This window comes from Schistocerca cancellata, chromosome 2 (genome assembly GCF_023864275.1).
Source record: "Schistocerca cancellata isolate TAMUIC-IGC-003103 chromosome 2, iqSchCanc2.1, whole genome shotgun sequence".
In the NCBI taxonomy this organism is placed as follows: Eukaryota; Metazoa; Arthropoda; class Insecta; order Orthoptera; family Acrididae; genus Schistocerca; species Schistocerca cancellata.
In genome coordinates, this window is record NC_064627.1 from 530,922,081 (window position 1) to 530,942,445 (window position 20,365).

Genomic DNA, 20,365 nt, shown 5'->3' on the forward strand with positions numbered 1-20,365 from the left:
TTTTTCATTTTTGCCTTAAAAAATGAAATTGTTATGTTTTCTTAATTTAAGCAACCTTTATAAACAGTCTTTCATAAAATATCGATAATTGAGAATTTATATTTGAAATGCAAACAGGAATTTCGCGTGCAATATGTAATTAGAAACAAGAAGACGTGCGTTATTCATAAAAAATGATGATGAATTTTGCAGTTAAAATTGAACTAGAAAAAAAAATTGCCATAGGCGAGACTTCAACTATCAAACCATTTACTACACGAAGTTACGCAGCGACTACGCTACCGATTCCGCTACGCAGACGTTTGCGATTAGGTTTCAACTGAATCTAATATACCTGGTCGGAAAACTTGAAAGCCGAGTATCTCTGGAAATTTATGACAAACATTAAGAACAAACTATTTCTCGGTACTATTTAATCGTGTTCCACACGCGTGTTTCACTACGGAACAGAAAGCAGCTCAGCCATTTTCATACTGCATATTAACAGCGCGACAATCAGAGCACAGCAGTGCAAAGGCTGTGATTATGCACGATTTTTGAAATGATTGGCATCCGGTAATCCGTACAGATTCTCATGGTTTTCCATACTGTGGTTGATGATTGGCCTCTAGATTATGTGAATTCATGTACTTGGATTGACACCCCTATATATGGAGATTAGTCCGTTAGTATTGGTTATAAGGTAGTAGTTCATGTGTTTGTGCTCGGTTATACCCACAATGGAGTTCACTATGTGGTCAATTCGATAGAGAATTCCCTTTCCCTTCTCAGACTCCATACTGGACACATTATCGTCTTTTGCTATTATGAGTCAGTTTCATCCTAATCACTTAAGAGGCCTTGTGTTCAGAATAATTTTATTTCCCACTTTCATGCTTGTTCTCGTAATCAGTGAATAGCTTATATTTTAAGTATTAATTTTATACAAGATCTGATGTATATGGACAAGCGAAACGAATGAGTAGCCATGGTGTAATGGTGATATTGGTTGTTAGACTTTCCGCCGTCCTAATAAGTAGTGATTAAGCATGTCATTGAGTGTAATTAACCTAATCAACCTTTGACTAGATCACATTTACAATACGAGTGTTATACACCGTATACTTTACTGTATGTCTTCGTTCTGGTAAGTGTTTATTAGAGGAACAGCAAATTTTTTACAGGTGTGACGAATTGTTTCAACTGTCAGTACCTAGTTACTTCTTTTGGAATATTGCTATGAACTTGATCGTTCTATTGACCATGTAAGCATACTAGAATTACACTACTTGTAACCAAGGTTACTGCTGTCGATGAGACAAAGACGTTGAAATAGGGTTTTTCAGCGGCATGTTAACTTACATTTTATTCGAACGGGTAGGTTTTAGATTGATTAGTGTGTATTTTACACCACAGACTACCTTTTATTAACTAGGTTCCATACTCGTTTTCCGGTTTCTTATTATTCGTTTTGCGACGTTATGATTGACGTTGTTTCAGTAACTTGCTTCACTGTCACTTTAGTTTGATGACAATGCAGTGTTATGCAAACATAACTCTATTTCTACCTTTCACTCCCATTACTATTTTTTAATAATGGATCTTACCCTACATATGTCTGATTAGCAGTTCATATTCTCTTTAGCACTGTTTATTACCCGTAAGCGAAACGGCTTGTCACCTAAGGTTTTTTATTATACTCTCATTTCATTTAATGCTTGACATTGATCTGTAATAAAAACGATCATGTATATATAATTTCATTTGTACTTATTAGTACCACATAAATTGTTAATTTCCAGAATGATTGAATTAATGAAAACGGCCAACATGTAATTAATTTTATTGAATTCGTCCATTATGTAATATGTTTATAATATATTTGTTTACATAATAACTCATAGATTACTGATGTCACATTGGTTGCTGTATGTATGGTATATTTTATAGGGCCTGAAGATGACGTTGTTACAACATTGAAACTAGTTGCCAAAATAAAATCTACACCTTAAATACAGCTGGAGGAATTTATTCATTTTTAATATAAATTTATACCAGCTGACGTCCCGCTGTCCTCCATTTCAACTATGGATGTACAAAGTTGTTGGTAGTTGTGACTCCACAAACATCAACTGCTCAAGCAGTTGACATTCGTGGTGTCACAATACCCTCTCCATTCACCGCCACCACCTACCATCGTAGTATGAGGGTCCGAGGATGGTCAAATACTGGCCGAAACCGATGCCTTCGAAATAAATGTCTCTGCGGTCAAGACTCTTTTTTAAAGTACTTTTAACCAGACTGCCGTTTCTCCACGAGAAATGTTCCCAAAAATAAATTACTGATGAGTGCTAGTTTCAGATGCTTAATAGCTCAGTTATTAGATCCCTTACTAAAATACTCCAAGACGCATGCTGCTGCAGTACTTAAAGTACAGTAACCAGAAACAAAATCAGCCAGTGTTATTTACCATTACTATTCTCTGTATGGATAAATTGCGTGACAAAAAACATCACTATCTTTCTGATGCTATTCGCGATAGTTGCAGTCACATGCGGAGTGTTCGTATCACTATAAAATTGGCGCGAAATGCTGGAAGACTGGCTTATTACAAACACTTGATGCAACGAATGACAACTGATCTTCCCTAGAAATAAATAGTGTAATACTGTAGTTCAGTACACGTACTGGTAAATATGTGAAGATGGTAAATATTGTTTGGTTTTATCATCGTCGACAAAACGTGGAATCCGTCACTAACGTCAGATTTGTAGGGGTATCAACCCTAAGCAATTTCAAGTGGCGCGACCATACACACTAATGATCAAAAGCATCCGGACATATATTAGTGTACATGAATATGTGGTGTGTCCGTCCATTGCCTTTGTGGAGGCTTGAACTCGGGGGGGGGGGGGGGGGGGGGCACATTCAATGAGATGTCTGAATGTGTGGAAGAATGGTGGCGCATTCTTTCTCAAGAGCTGAAACCAGAGAAGGTGGTGATGTCAGATGTTGGTGTCTGGAGCCAAATCGATCTTCTAATTCACCTTAACAGTTTTCCCTTAGTTTCAGGTTGGGACTCTGGGCAGGCCAGTCCATTTCAGAAATGTTATTGTTCACACACCATACCTCACTGATGCTGCTTTAGACAAGGTGCATTCACACGCTGATACAATCATCGTCTCCGAACTGTTCCTCTACTGTACGCAGTACATAATTTTGTAAAATGTGCTCATATTCATGCGCATTTGGCGTTTTCTTAAATGCAGTAAGGGGATCTTCATAATCAACACCCCTTGAGTAACACAGCATCTCCTCCTTAATTCACTGTTGGCTTTATACTTGATGACGGGTACCGTGCTTACAGCCTTTTGCCAAACACAAATCCTTCCATCGGAGAGTATAACGTAATTCAAATCTCTCGTCATCTGCTGTCCTGTGGCTGTACTCTTTACACCACCTCAAGCGTCGCTTAACACTGGCTACAGACATTGTGGCTTGTGAGGAGCGGGTAGGGTTGGGTTGTTTGGGGGAGGAGACCAGACAGCGAGGTCATCGGTCTCATCGGATTAGGAAAGGACAGGGAAGGAAGTCGGCCGTGCCCTTTCAAAGGAACCATCCTGGCATTTGCCTGGAGCGATTTAGGGAAATCACGGAAAACCTAAATCAGGATGGCCGGACGCGGGATTGAACCGTCGTCCTCCCGAATGCGAGTCCAGTGTGCTAGCCACTGCGCCACCTCGCTCGGTTTGTGAGGAGCCTCTCGATCATTGTAAAATACGACATTATTTTTGAGTTCCTGCAAATACTCATTGTGTTAACTGGACTGCTGGTAGCAATTTGTAACACTTGACTAATAACCTCCGCTGATTTCATGAGATTTTTTACAACCACCTTTCGCAATACTTGACGGTTCCTGTTCTACTGTACTTCATCACAGTGAATAATCTCATATCATCAGAGCGACGAAAGTTCCGCGAAGGAAACGAAGGCAACAGTGATTTACGTGGGAAGACAAGACCGTGTCTATGAACGTTGTTCGGGATTAAGAATTCTGAGGATATAACACACATGATAGATTATTCTTGAAGAAACAACTTAGCGAAGATCGCTAGTAATTCTTTTTATTAGTACGACTTGCTTCTACAGATAACGCTGTCACCAAAGCATCTTGTACATGTTTGTTGCAAAATTGAAAGACATATAGTGATGCTGCATCAACCATATGTAACACATGTTGGATATTAGCACGACAATAAAACTGATGTAGTTGTGACTGTTCTTTCGCGTTTCTGTTTCACAAACACATCACCAACAGTCGACCGGGGCAGCTTTAGAAGGGTTAAATTGTCCATGATGGATCTGTCACGCGTGTCACATCCATTGAGTAGTCCACGTTCGAAGCGACTGAGCTCTCCTGATTGATTCTTTCTGCAGTTACTGCTTCCCTACTGACGACACAATACACCCCGCCTCCTTTTATACTGTCGGGTGCTCTTCTCATTACATCCGGTGGTTATCTCCGCGTTACATATGGGTGTTGGGATACATTTGTTCAGATAGTGGAAATTTGAGGTGAAGGTATACGACAAACTGGAATTCATTGGAAGTGTGGTTCCTCTACGGAGGAAGTTGTTTCTATGACCGACTCTTGAAGTTTTTCTTCAGACATTTACCATTTTGGGTTCATAGAAAAAATTTAGAGAATAACTGTAAAGAAATTTTCAACGCCCTTAATTGGAATCTGCAATAGAAAAGACGTTGCGCAACACATAAAAGCTCACTCTTAAAATCTCGAGACCGGCGCAAGTTAAGGAACGTATTACGCCCACCCGCGTACGTCTCAGGTTACGAATGACTACCGCAAAATTACAAAATTATTCGCTGATTGCGAATTCTTTTTAACATCAACAGTATTAGGTACAGATGTACTAACTATTCGTGACGCATGAAAATTTGTGCCGGACCGGGACTGGAACCCCGGTTTCCCGCTTATCGTGAGCGGTCATGTTAACCACTGTGGCTCTATGTGCACGCTTCTCAGACCGATCACAACCTCTATGTGCCACACAGTCTACAACCCGTAATCCTCGCAACAAGCATGCATGTCTGAAGAAAAAGACGTTTTAAAATATACTGAAGCGTCAAAGAAACTTATATAGAGATATGTAAACAGGCAGAATACGGCGCTGCGGTCGGCAACGTCTATGTAAGACAAGTGTCTGGCGTAGCTGTTAGATAGGTTACGGCTTCTACAATGAATCAGGTTATCAACATTTAAGCGAGTTCGAACATGGTATTGTAGTCGGCGCACGAGCGATAGAACACAGCAACTCCGAGACAACGATGGTGGGGATTGCCCGGTACGACCATTTCACGGGTGTACCGTGAATATCAGGAATCTGTTAAAACATCAAATCTCCGATATCACTCCGTCCGGAAGAAGATCCTGCTAGAGCGGGCCCAACGACAACTGAAGAGAGTCGTTCAACGTGACTCAACTGCAACCCTTCCGCAAATTGCTGCAGATTTCACTGCTGGGACATCAACAAGTGTCAGCGTGCGAACCATTCAACTAAACATCATCGATATGGACTTTCGGAGCCAAAAGTCCACTCGTGAACCCTTGATGATTGCACTACACAAATCTTTACGCCTCGCCTGGGCCCGTCAACACAGACATTGGACTGCTGATGACTGGAAACATATTGTCTGGTCGGACGATTCTCGTTTCAAATTGTATCGATCGGATGGACGTGTACGGGTATGGAGACAATCTCATGAGCCCATGGACCCTGCATGTCAGCAGGGGATTGTTCAAGCTGGGGGCTCTATAGCTGCTCTGTAATAGCCCTATAGTGGTGTGGGGCGTGTGCAGTTAGAGTAATATGGTATAACCCTGCTTTTAGCTAAATAACAGAAAACCCTGTCTCTATGTTGCCACGTATACTGTACCCCAATAGAACAAATAGTCCTGTCAAGGGAAAAGCCACGTATAACCCTCTTACTAAAATTTAGTTTAGTTTCCAAATGATGTACACTATAGGAGGGTAGTCCTGTTAATAGGACAAGCTAATCAATAGAGTAACCCTTTGTATAGGATTTGACCGTGTGTTGTGTCATTCAGTTCTTTTCCTAAGATCTTATCCAGTGGTTAGAAAGAAACGCAGTATGAACAATATTATAATGAAGCTAAGAAAACTCAGTTCCAAGTTCATTTAGTGGTTTAAAATATGTACTAACAGACGCCAGCCTATCCAGACAATGAAGCAGTGAGTATTGGAAAAGCAGAAGGATGAATTTTGCCTATTTTCCTGCTACTGCTTAAGTTGCTTCCTCAAATAAATATTACTCCACGTAATCAATGTTGGACTGCACCCTTATACAATACGTTTTTAAAAGAGAAAAAGTCCAGTAGACAACTTCAAGAAAGCTAAAAAAATTTGGCCAGGGGGACCTTTAGAAAAGCGCTATCCATAATCAACAAACTTAAATACTAAAATACTTAGATACTAAAGCGCACATTTTTTATACTGAACACTTCACTTCAAGAGAACCTCTTTCTTACTGGAATTTATTTTTAAAAGCTATTATTCTTTGAACTAACTCTGTATAGTCATTTAGCAGATTCTAGTAACTTGGCTTCTCTCTGATTGAATTTTAAGTACGCAAACACTTAACAATAGTTACGAAAACACAAAGTAAAGTTCAAGAATTATTATTAAAACACAGTTTAAATTAATGGTTCACGCTGTAAAAAAGTAAAAATACAAAAAAATCTTGTCTGGTGGCTGTAGGCTTGGATGTGGCGAACAATTATGACGGCTAAACTATCCACAATACGGCCTGCAAGTATCTTGCTGCATGGGCTCAATTTCTCTTCTTGGCGTCGCTCAGGTTTACATACAGGAGACCAACAACTCGCAGCTATGCCGTAAGCCGTTTGCAGTCTTCATCCGAGGCATTTTTGTGCAAAGTTGCTGGCAAAGCTTCTTGTGCTCCACGGAGGTGTTGCCTCAATCACTGCTGCCTACAGACTGTGTGACTTACTTCCCGCGCTTGCTCTAGGAAGCGAGCCAATTCGCCCTTGCCACCTTTACTACCCCCCAGAGCCATTTTCGCTTAAAAAAAATCACACTGGCTTTTACATAACATCTATTTCTTTCATTGTTCCTAAGCGTGACCATATCTTAAATTGTCAAATTTACATCAATATGAACAATTTACACACACAAATATTTTTATATACAAAATGTCATCAGAAAATTATTCAACGTAATAAACAATTTACACAGTATTTTACTTTCATTACTCACATATAGAGCAAAGAACTTCAAATTCCAGTATAGCACACTTTGCTTTACATCTACACAAAAATAATACCGATATGAGAAAATTTTAAAGCAAAAAAATTATAAAAATTTAAATGAACCATAAACAAATAATGTTATAATGAGGTTCCGATACGTCTAGATACGGCTCTTGACAGGTGACGTACGTAAGCATCCTGTCTGATCACGTTCATTCATTCATGTTCATTGTGAGCCGGCCACTGTGGCCGAGCGGTTCTAAGCGCTTCAGTCCGGACCTGTGCTGCTGCTACGGTCGCAGGTTCGAATCCTGCCTCGGGCTTGGATGTGTGTGATGTCCTTAGGTTAGTTGGGTTTAAGTAGTTATAAGTCTAGGGGACTGATGACCTTTTTAAGTCCCACAGTGCTTGGAGCCATTTGATTTGTCCACTGTGCATCCAACGGACATGGGCAATTCCAGCAGGACAATGCGACACCCCATACTTCCAGAACTGCTACAGAGTAGCTCCAGGAACACTCTTCTGAGTTTAAACACTCTTCCACTGGCCACCAAACTCCTCAGATATGAACATTATTGAGCATATCTGGGACGCCTTGCAACGTGCTGTTCAGAAGAGATCTCCACCCCCTCGTAGTCTTGCGGATTTATGGACAGGCCTACTGGATTCATGTTGTCAATTCCCTCCAGCACTACTTCATGCATTAGTCGAGTCCATGCCACGTCGTGTTGCTGCGCTTCTGCTTGCTCGCGGGGACCGTAGGCGCACGTACCAGTTTCTTTGGCTCTTCGGTGTATAAATAAAAATGACTATCAGCATACGAAAAAGTCAGCACGGAGGCGAATCATTCACAGATGGGAAAGAGGGTAATTGATACCGGCACGTCAGATATCCTCACTCACCGTATTGTATCGGACGGAGACTTCCTGGAGATGAGAATAATTAATTGTGCATCCTCTTCTGATAAATCGGGTAGGAGTCTATTTCTCGAGAGCGGCGCTGTTCTTTTAGATCTTAAAGTGAAAAATGCCTCTGAATAATCAGAACCCACCGATAGTCCATTTGAAACACAAAGCAGTAAAGGCCTCTGAGCTTGGAGCCACATGTAGATCTTAGTTATTGCCATTCTTTTTAGTTTTCGAATTGTGACCTAATCTTTCGATTCTTTGCCCTCTGTTCCAGAACTATCCATCTCACTTCATTACCTTTTTCTATCACCTTCTCGTCAAATATCTGTTTAGCAGTATCTTCTTAATTTCTTGTAGATGTCTTCATTCATGAAATATTTTATTTCTTAAATTTCATCCAACACTTCTCTGTTTTTTTATAACAATTGACTTCTTTCTCCTACAGCACTTTTTTAACTGTTCACCATACCTCTGTTATGTTATTGTTCTACGGCGCATATAGTAGGAATGATGTAATCTTATTTGTTTATTTGCTCTGTCTTAATAATGTTTACCGTTAAATAATCTAAAAAAAAGTTATTTAAGAGTAAAGCTTCCTTTGAGATTAAAGTTTTAGCGATAAAGAGATAATCGAGGAGAAAGTGTCTTAATCTTTTTATCGAATGTTAAAGGTAACCTCCTGTCAGAGCTATAATTTATTTCATCGGGATAAACTGGCAAATTGTTTAATATGATGTACATGCTGTAATTTAAAATGCCTGATGTCAACTTCTTGCTGATCGCGATACGTTAAAAAAAACTACTGCATACTTCAGGCACTTATTAGCAGGCTTCTTGAGAGATAAAACTCATCGCATCTTACCATGGCTGACGTTTACTATGAACCATTGGGATTCGGAGGGTGATCGTTCTGTATACGAATCCATGGTTCTCGTTCTTTCTTCACCAGTTATGACTCCTGAAGCACTATTCAAGCGACCCAGCGCATGTACCCGTTACACATCATGTACAGCTCCATTCCCCGAAAACGAAGGCTTGGGATGGAGGTGCCATTCTACTGACCGCCAGTGAACATGAGAATTTGTGGAAACTGAAGCCGCAGACGAAGTCGTTAAGAATGGCTGCGGGGAAAATATTGCGGCTCAATATCTCGCTCTTTTGCCTCGCTCTTGAGTCATACGGTCATGTGCCAATGAGAGGAAAAGCAGCTCTCCCTTCCATTCGGGTGTCATCACTGATTCTAGCATGCCTCACCGTCCTGTGAAGCATGAATTTCCTGCTTTCGTAAAAGGAATGTCCACTGCGTAATGACGGTGATGTATAGAAATCTATTTTTGCACGTGAACAATCAGGCATATTAACTGAAGCAATGCTTTTATCTTTGTTCAGATGTCCATTTGTATTTGAATGTTACAAATACTTTTATTAACTGTATTAATAACTTTAGGTTTTGTGTTACTGAGGACAAATGTGAGGGCGGACGTGTGAGTGCACGAGAGTGAGTGGCACCCATTTTAAGAAACATTTTATGCTGCAGTTTAGGTACTTTAGCAACGTACACCTTGGATTGTTTTAGTAAGGGAGCTAATACCCGAGCTGTTGAGCAGCAAAAACTCGTACTCATCCGTGAAGCTCGTTCGACATATGTAAGTATGCTGACGAGAATTTGAAGCAGAAAAAGTTATAAGGTGTACAGAAAATTTATTGCGTGACGCGGTAGCAAGTCTAAAGATATACTTTTAGGAAAGGTAGACATGAAGTGGGAATTTAAGGAAATGAAATCGCAGACAAACTTGGTAAGAATGGGTACATGCAGGATTTCGTGGCTCAATGCGTCGTCCTTATGCATGCAGCGATTTGGTTGTTGAGCGGACTTAACAGAAATCCACGTAATAGAGAACGTTAGCTATTCTGTTACGCTTTTCTGAACATATATTACGTCGACTAGTTGCCACACGTCGTCCATTATGACGTACTATCTTCTATTACAAAAAATTTCTTCGATGAAATCACATATTTGAGAAAGTATTCTGTACAATCGTTATCTTCACTGTCATTTGACGTTGTGGAAGACAGACTACGCTTGTTCGCGTGCGCTTGCTGTTAGCTAGGTATCGCGCTCTTGTTGTTGTAGTTTGGGTTTAGGGATCTCAACAGAACAGTCATTAGCGACCATACTAGTGCTGTGTGTACAATGTGAAGCTGAGAATCAGAGAACGTAGCTGAATAGTATTTTTTATAAAAGAAGTTATGTTGAAATGTTCCTCAGTTTGCTTCATTAACCTACTCTCGATACGGAAACGTTCTCATGTTTAACAAAGCTTACTGCCTTTGACAACATCGGACTGCATGTTTCGCGTATGTGTATCCTTGGATTTTTGTTTTTTAGTTTCGTTGGGAGGTACTATGCTGATACTTTCAAGATCTGAACTTGTTACAGACTTTTATCTCGCTTTTGCGTACTCCGTTACTGTTTCAGCTCATTCTCCAGCTGTGATCAGACTAAGTATCCTAGCTACTGCAAATTCCGACTATTTTCAGTAGCATTGTACTTTATGTCCTTCGGTAGTCTCCTAAGAGCGCTATTTCTGTTTACAGTGCAAAAGTCAGCAAAGTAACGGTTGCGTAATACTTGACAGTGTTTGAAAATTGCGACATCCAGAAGAAACAGGGTTGTGAACCATCTTACTGTGTTGGGTGGCAAGGAACGCTATCGGAGATACCCGACTTGTTATTACTCTGTGAAACTCTTTAGTACGTGTTTACATTACGGTTTTACCGAGCGAGGTGGCGCAGTGGTTAGCACACTGGACTGGCATTCGGGAGGACGACGGTTCAATCCCGTCTCCAACCATCCTGATTTAGGTTTTCCGTGATTTCCCTAAATCGTTTCAGGCAAATGCTGGGATGGTTCCTTTGAAAGGGCATGGCCGATTTCCTTTCCAATCCTTCCCTAACCCGAGCTTGGGCTCCGTCTCTAATGACCTCGTTGTCGACGGGACGTTAAACCCTAACCACCTACCTACCTACATTACAGTTTTGCTCGTATTTAATTTTGGGAAATGTTCAACTTTACAGTCAGTTACGAAACCCCAGTGCATAGAAAGAATCTGTGAAATTCAATGTCGTCTGTAGCAAGAGAAGTTATACTCCGAAACTGACCATTTCTGGTCCTAGTCTCATATACTTTAATATTTTTCTTCCTCATAGGTGAGAAATATATTCCTAAAATTTTGTTCGTTAATTTCATTACACCCAGTTCACCATTTGAGCTGTCCTATCACACTACTTTGATTGAGTAACAGAGTCACTAAACTGACTGGTGCGTATGAAGAACTCTACCCAAATTCAAGTTCAAAAATGGTTCAAATGACTCTAAGCAATATAATACTTAACATCTGAGGTCATCAGTCCCCTAGAGTTACAACTACTTAAACCTAATTAACCTAGGGACATCACACACATCCATGCCCGAGGCTGATTCGAACCTGCGACCGGAGCAGCAGCGCGGTTCCGGATTGAAGCGCATAGAACCGATCGGTCACAGAGGCCGGCCAGATTCAAGTACGCGACGGTTTCGTACGTTTCCATGCCTCCCGTCTATAAGACTGTATGCCTGCCTACCTTTCGACATTATTTACTCGGGCTGTGAACTGTTCATTCACGAAATTAACGCGCCGTTCTCGTCGCTACCTTCCAAATGATTGCTCGTTACTATCTAGCGTGTGTCTAATATGTATCAACTCTTTTCAGTTGCTCTTATCGTGGGGGACTAACAGTTTGCAAATTTCATGGCCGTTCTCGTCGCTACTTTCCAAATGATATTGCTCGTTACTATCTAGCGTGTGTCTAATATGTATCAACTCTTTTCAGTTGCTCTTATCGTGGGGAACTAACAGTTTGCAAATTTCACGGCGCTACGCCCTGGGCACAACGAAACCGAAACTCAGAAACTATTGGACATTTGTTACTCAACCTCAGTGCACAGCTACATCTTGACGAACAACTGTACTGTCGTTCGCCCGGAAAATTCCATGGATGGCCATGTCATGTCAGTGTCCAATAATTTTGACGTAATATAAGTCAAGAGCGGTCTATCGTTAATGGACCAGGTAATTTGTTTTTCCAACGCATTACAAGAAAACGAAAAGAAATGTCCACACTAATAAGTTTTCGCATATTTCAGCTCATTAAGAGAATAACCACAAACATTTCCGCGAAAGAGTTTCAACTACGACACTTGCTGTACAAATTATGCAGCCAGGACCACACTGTATTTGTAACACACCTGAAGATTAAAATAAAATAAAAAAATAAGATTAAAATAAATTTACACAGGATGTCCCAGGAGGAATGGTCAATATTCAGCGCATGACAGGCACGATCATTTGAGACAAAAAAATTCATATGGATATATGCCCTATTTCGAATTGTTTCCTAGATAGAACACATTTGATGTACTGATAGGTCAGGTCATTTTAGAAGAGCGAATGACGGGGCAGAATTACTTTCATTTTTTTGGAAAATTCGTTTGTTGAACACCTTGAGGACGTTCCTTTAATCACGCAGACTGCAATGTACGAAGGACGTTCAATAAGCAATGCAACAATTTTTTTGTGAAAGCAGATCGGTTTTACTCAGAATTTCAATACGCCATATTATTCCTCAGTCTTTTGGTTATAGAACACTATTTCTCACCATAATCTCCGTTCAATGGGACTACCTTACGCCACCTTTTGGGGAAGTGGGCGGGGAGGGGGGGGGGGGTGTACGCACACCTAAAACCACTCTATTGGTCGACGTCGGAGCCAACGGACTGTTGCATGAGGGAGGACATAAAACAGAATAGCCCCTTCAGAGTCCCAGAAGATCATCGCCGTGACTTTACCGGCTGAGGGTGCAGCTGTGAACTATTTTGTCGGGGGAGAGGTGGTACGGCGCCATTCCATGGAATGCTGTTTGTTTCCTGTTCGAAGTGATGAACCCATGTTTCATAGCCTGTGACAATGTTCGACAAAAAGTTTTCACGCGCTAGCAACTCCGCACAGATAGTCTTTCGTTGCTCTTTATGTTTTTCTATTAAGATGCTTAGAACCCAGTGAGCAGCGAGGTGTGACCGTCGATCACGTCGGATGAGAGTGTCCGCACGTTCCAACACTGCAGGAGTCACAGCTGGGTGTGGGTGGCCGGCACGCGGGAGATCGGACAGGTTTGTGCGATCGTGTTGCGACTATGTCAGACGCCTTGCCCTACGGCTCACCGTCTCCGTAGACATTCTGCGAGCGCCTAAGAATATCTGCGATGCTGTGGTGTTCGCCGAAAAACCTCCGTGGTAGCTCTCTGCTAGGAACGCATTTTCGTTACAGACGCCGTTTGGAAGACTACATTCAGCGCCGCCCCATCTATTGGAACATCATGAAACTGAAGGTGCTGAAGTAGAAATATTCCACGATGTCCCACTAAATTCAGCCTTTTTTCAACCGAAATTTGCTGAGAGAAAAAAAAGTGTTGCATTACTTCTGATTTGGTCATGGTAGTACAATTAAACTGGCCACCACGATCGCCAGACCTTCCGCCATTAGAATTTTGTTTGTGGGGTTGTATGAACGCTGAGGTGTGGAAACGAAAGGTGAATACGCGAGATAAACTGCTCGGTCCAATAATGGACGCTGCTGTCCTCTTTAGGGAAAGTGCAGAGGCGCTCAGACAAGCAACACAAACATGTTCTCCCAAGAGTACACAAATCCATTGAAGTTGGTGGTGCGATATTCGAACATTTGTTGTGAACTGTACAATAGCTGTAATGTGACATGTACGATAATGCTTGGAAGTGAATGTGCTAACAACACGTATTTTCAATGGATACTTTGCAGAAGACACGTTGTAGTGCTAAATGTTGTATAAATCGTGTGAACATAACAATGTACTGAATATTACAGAAAATAAATAACAATGTACATTAAATTTGTTATATCTCGAAAGCCATTTGCAATAGGGCATATATCCATATGAAGTCTTTTGCTTCAAATGATCGTTCCTTTCATATAACAGAATATTTATTGACCATTCTTCCTTGGACACCCTATCTAAGTTCACACAGAGCACTTAGTAGCTTATAACAAATCGAAACAATACACTCTGATACTGTGTAACAAATACAGTTACTGCATATTATTGAGGAAAAAATATAAGAAACGATAGAAGTCTGTAATGGAGTGATATTGAGACGTTATCAAGATGAAAGATGGCTTCCAAAAGATAAAGATTAAAAAACATATAGATATGCCACTATCGCATGACAAACAATCCATCGTATGGTATAGAAATTTTCCGTGGCGATAGGCACTCAGTTACATGTGCAGGCTACAATTTCTCAAGAAGTTCTTAGTTATTTTGTAAGCGTTTACATTTTATGATGCGAGGAAACTGGTAACATTACTGGGAAGTTCGTCTTTTAGTTTGTTTAGCCTCCTGCCCAAAGCTATTTGTTGATTGAAATACCACTCCCATGAACAGAATGTGTAATTTAAATTACCTTCTAGTGATGAGTCGCACGAAAAAGTTGGCGAATCTGTAACGAATATACTGTGGGGGCGACTGGGGACGTTCCATCACTGACATACAGCTTTGTCAGTAAAGCTGGATATCGTCTACCACATGTCCAAGCCGAAAACCACCCTCTTCTCGAGGAGGAGCAGGTTGCAGATTTATTACGGTACCCCCCCCCCCCCCCCCCCCACCCCGCCTCTCTACAATCGAGATCCTTTCGAGTCCTCTTTCCGTGCGTTGATTGTATACCACTGATGGTAGCTATTAAACTGTTACACCTATGACAGTTTTCATTGAAGAACTGATCCGAAAGCAGATTCTGGAATACTCACCTTCATTTCCTCTTCTGTCTTCGTCTTATAGTTCTACATAAATTATATCGACGAGCCCTGTTTCGTAGTGGCGGAACAGTAGTTTAGGGTAGGAGCTCTCATTATTCTTCCGTACGCTAGAGGTGTCAGACCAACAGAGATGATTCAGTTTCATTGCAAAATTATAACCAAATCTGGATCGAAATGAATCCACCCAAAGAATCGTCAAATATCGTGACAACTTTTATTGAGAGATTTATTACTTGCCAGTGTGGCTATGAAGACCGTTGAACAACTGACCGGATCGACATTATAGTGCGGAAGCGGACACATGGTGGTCATGCCCGTTGTCTAGAGTGGTCGAGTATGCCCAGCGATGACGAAGTACGGGCTTCGGCGCGTTGGTTCGTGATAACAGTGCTTACCACTCCGGGCGCGGATCCTCGAGAGAAACGGCAAACGGTGTAGTGGAAATGACGTACCTGTACACCCGTTAACGTCGGTAATGTCAGCGGGAACTCAGGAGAAAGTTCTGAAAATAACAGCAGCGTGAGGAGGCGCCGATATGGAACTGAAAAGCAAACGGATTCTTAGAAAGGCAAGAGCAGCTATGGATTAACGTGTAAGTCATATTCAGTTTGCACGGAGTGACGTCTTTGTACATTAAAATAAAGAAAAAATGTTACCCTCTGCTTAAGTTTACCCAATATACTTCACAACCAAAAGTGGGAACGCATCAATGTTTTGACCAACATTGTGTTGTATGATTCCTCTTAGTAGCGTACATGACGCTTCATTTCACCAACATAAATAATTCGACAAACTCTTGATTAGCTGAAGGTTCAGTGACTTCCTGTTTAAGTCTAAGACGGTATCGAGCCTCCCCGACACACATCGTAATTTTTCTCGGTTCACGCGGGGGAAATAAAGAAAATAGAAGTCATTCTGATCACATCGCAATTTAATATATAGTCACTTCTCACGTCATTTCCTCTACACCTTTTGCCTCTTCTCTCTAGGTGCAGCATCCTGTGTGGAAACATGGTTATCTTGAAGCCACCGTATCGGTGGCTGGAGGTATTTCGTATAACTTCCAGACGCGTAAAAATAAATGAAGTCCGCCGAATAAAATTCTGGACGTGTAAGAGGGAATTAGCATACAGAAAGCCACGAAAACGGGAGCTATGGACAAATTGTTCGCTTGCTTAGGGGTGGAGAGAGAATGGGGCGAAAACATTTACCTTCTTCAACATAAATAACGACGAGGTCTTCAGTTCCAAAACCGGTTCTGATGTAGTTCTCCAGGCTAGTCTATCCTATGCAAGTCCCTTCATCTCTACTGTAACCTGCATCTATTTGGTCCAGATTACTGTATTAAAGCCTGCTAAACTGAGATGACAAGTCATGAGACACCTCCTAATATCGTGTCGGACTGCCTTTTCCCCGGTGTAGTGCAACAAATCGACGTGAAATGGACTCAACAAGTCGTTGAAAGTCCTCCACAGAAATACTGAGCCATGCTGCCTCTATAACCGTTCGCTATTGCGCAAGTGTTGCCCGTTCAGGAGTTTGTACACCAACTGACCTCGCGATTATGCCCAATAAATGTTCGATGGGTTTCACGTCGGGCAACCTGGGTGCCAAATCATTTGCCCTAATTGTCCAGAATGTTCTTCAAACCAATTGCGAACAATTGCGGCCCGGTGACATGGCGCATTATCATCCATAAAAACTCCATTAAACATTGCCGGTAAATACAATTGGTGTGTGCCGACAACTACAAAATTAATAGAGATGTATGAAGCTGACGAGGCGCTTTACAACGTGAGGCACCCTGAATACAAAAATAAAATAAGAAAATTGGAGACGAGACCTGACCTGACCTGACCTAACATAACATAACATAACATAACATAACATAACATAACATAACATAACATAACATAACATAACATAACATAACATAACATAACATAACATAACATAACATAACATAACATATCCCTCTCCTGTAGCAAGGAATCGGAGTGTTACAGTGAGCCTGTCTTCTGAAGACGTAGCAGTTCTTAAGTGAATATTGTGCTTTGTGATATGAGGATACACTTCACTGAGCACATACAGGAATGTATGCTTGTATGCTCATCCATTCTTAAGTAGTTGATGTACCACTTGACGTCTTCCACCAGAAGCTCACGTAAGAAGTTTTGTTGAATGCTTTTATCGTGTCGTCGTAAAACCCACGGCTTCACCCAGATAAGATTAGTTTTTCGTTCCATAGATCCGTGCTGAGGAGATCCTCGTGGATGTGGAACATGTCAATTTTTTTAAGCTGAAATAACATACTAATAGTATGAATAAATACAATACATCATTTGTTTCTATTAAAAATTTCGTCAATGGATTAGGAGTTGGCCACTAGTAAGTCTTTCAGGCTTCTTTTAAACTGATCTTTATTTGTAACTAAATTTTTTATGTTTGCTGGCAAATTATTGAAGATGAGTGTTCCTGAGTAGTGGACCTCTTTTTGAACTAAAGTAAGTGCTTTTAAGTCCTTGTGTAGATCATTTTTGTTCCTGGTATTGTATGTATGAACTGAGTTGTTTGTTGGAAAAAGAGATAAATTATTTACGACAAATTTCATTAAGGAGTAAATATACTGAGAGGCAGTAGTTAGTATACCCAGTTCTTTGAAGAGGTTTCTACAGGACGTCCGTGAATTTACTCCACAAATAATACGTATTACACGCTTTTGGACTCTGAAAACTTTTGTTTGACTTGAAGATTTACCCCAAAATATTATACCATATGACATTATGGAATGAAAGTATGCAAGCTTTTTCATTTTTATGTTGCCTACGTCTGCTAACACTCGAATTGCAAACAGATTTGTTAAGGCGTTTCTGTAGTTCTGGGATGTGCTCCTCCCAACTGAATTTATTATCAAGTTGTAATCCCAGGACTTTTAAGACTGTCAACCTCGTATGTATGGTTCCATTTTTTCCCCAACTTCTTTTCCGCATGTGCACACAATGCAATTGGGGTACGTAGAACTGCTGCGGTTAATAACAAGTTGTTGTCAGCCATCTTGAACTTGGACGAAAAATTTGATGACAGTGTAATACCCCTTCCAGCGCTACGTCAAAGATCATTGTCAAATATATTTGACGGAATATTTGATCACATCTTTGATCAAATCTTTTACAAAGAAATTTGATAGTGTAATACCGGCCTTACCAATTAAAATCTGGACTCATCTGATCGGGCAGCCGTTTTCCAGTCGTCTAGGGTCCGACACATATAGTCACGAGCCGAAAAGAGGCGCTGCAGGCGACGTCGTGCTGTTAGCAAAAGCACTCGTGTCAGTCGTCTATTGCCATCGCACATTGACAACGAATTTCGCCACTCTGTCCTAACGTACACGTTAGTGGTACGTCCTACAGGGGTTTCAGCGGTTATTTCAAGAAGTTTTTGTTGTCTGTTAGCACCGACAACTCTACGCAAGCGCCGCTGCTCTCGATCGTTAAGTGAAGGCCGTCGGCCACTGCGATGTCTGTTGTGAGAGGTAATGTCGGAAATTTGGTATTCTCGGCGCATTCTTGTCACTGTGGATATCGGAACACTGTATTCTCCAACGATTTCCGAAATGGAATGTCCCATGTATCTAGCTCCAACTATCATTTCGCGTTCATAATCTGCTAATTCCCGCCGTGTGGCTATTATCAGCTCAGAAACCCTTTCACATGAATCACTGGTTACAAATGACAGCTCCGCCACTGCACTGCACTGCCCTTTTATACCTTGTGTACGCAATACCGCTACCATTCGTATATGTGCATATCGCTATCCCACGAATTTTGTAACCTGAGTGTATTTTTACCCTTTACTTCTCTCTGTTACCAAACTGACAATTCCTTGAAGTTTCATGATGTGTTCCATCAACCGAACCCTTCTTTAATCAAGTTGTGCGATAAATTTCTTCTTTGCTCAGTTCGATTCAGTACCTTCTCATTAACATCCGATCAGCTCATCTAATTTTGAGCGTTCTCCTCTAGCATCAAATTGCAAATGCTTCTGTTCTCTTCTTGACTGAACTATTTATAGTCCACGTTTCATTGCCGTACAAGGCTACACTCCAGACAAATACCTTCAGAAAATACTTCCTATTGTTTATATTTACATTTATATTCCATATAAATAAATTTCTCTTTTTCATTAATTCTTAGCTTGCTATTGGCAGTCTGCATCCTCAGTCAGTTTGCTGCTCAAATAGCAAACTCTTCTACTACTTTTAGTTTGTAACTTCCTACTCTAATTCCCTCAGCATCGCGTGATTTAACTCCAGCTTATTATATTCCATTACCCTTGTTTCCGCACCAGCAAAAAAAATTTCGTCTGTTCAAAAAATGAAATTTTATTTTGTGCAGTACAGACGCATTTACAACGGAGCTGTAGAAGCTTAGAATTTCTGAATTTTTGTAGCACTAAACGAGTTTGACAGCGGTTTAAAAATGAGAGTCTACATGCACGGTATGGAAGTTCACCACCTCAGCGGGGCCCCAGCTTACACGTGAGATCCTTTCACGCCCCGCGTCACAACTGCTAACAGGGAAATTCAGCTTGCTTCGCGATAATTCGCTCTCTGCGTCACTCCTAGCCACACAGGACACACAGTTTCATAAACCTCTTTTTTACTCGTTCACACAGCTAGGTAGCTGGTGGTTCTTTTTAATTACTTTTTTATCAAATGGCTTTGGACAGTCGCTCATACAGTCAAGTGTATAGTTCAGAAATATGAGGCAAAATTAATTTCTGGTTAGGTCTCTGGATTGACTTTTGGGGGGAAGCAGAGGTCCAAATTTCTGTCTAGCCATCCAGATTTGGAGTTTCTGTATTTCCTTTAAATAACTGAAGGCAAAGCTGGAATAGATCATTTGAAAAGAGCAAAGCATATTTCTTTTTCCACCCTTTTCAAAGCCGAGAATGTACCTCGTCAGTAATGTCATCGCCGTCGGTGGGATGTTAATTCGTAAACTTACCAACAAAATTTCTAAACTTTCTCAGTGTTCCCGAAAAGCTTCGAAACAATAGCTTAGAAGCAGAAATATTAACCAGAAGAGAAAAAGGCGAGTAAATATTCAGCCATGAACGCCACTTCTTCCAAATAACTTACCGAACAGTTGTAAAAGACTCTAATTTCCAGGAAAATAAGTGTACAGTTGTCATTGTTGTTGTGGTCTTCAATCTGAAGACTGTTTTGACGTAGCTCTTCCATCTCTGAACAACTACTGCAACCTATATCCATTTGAATC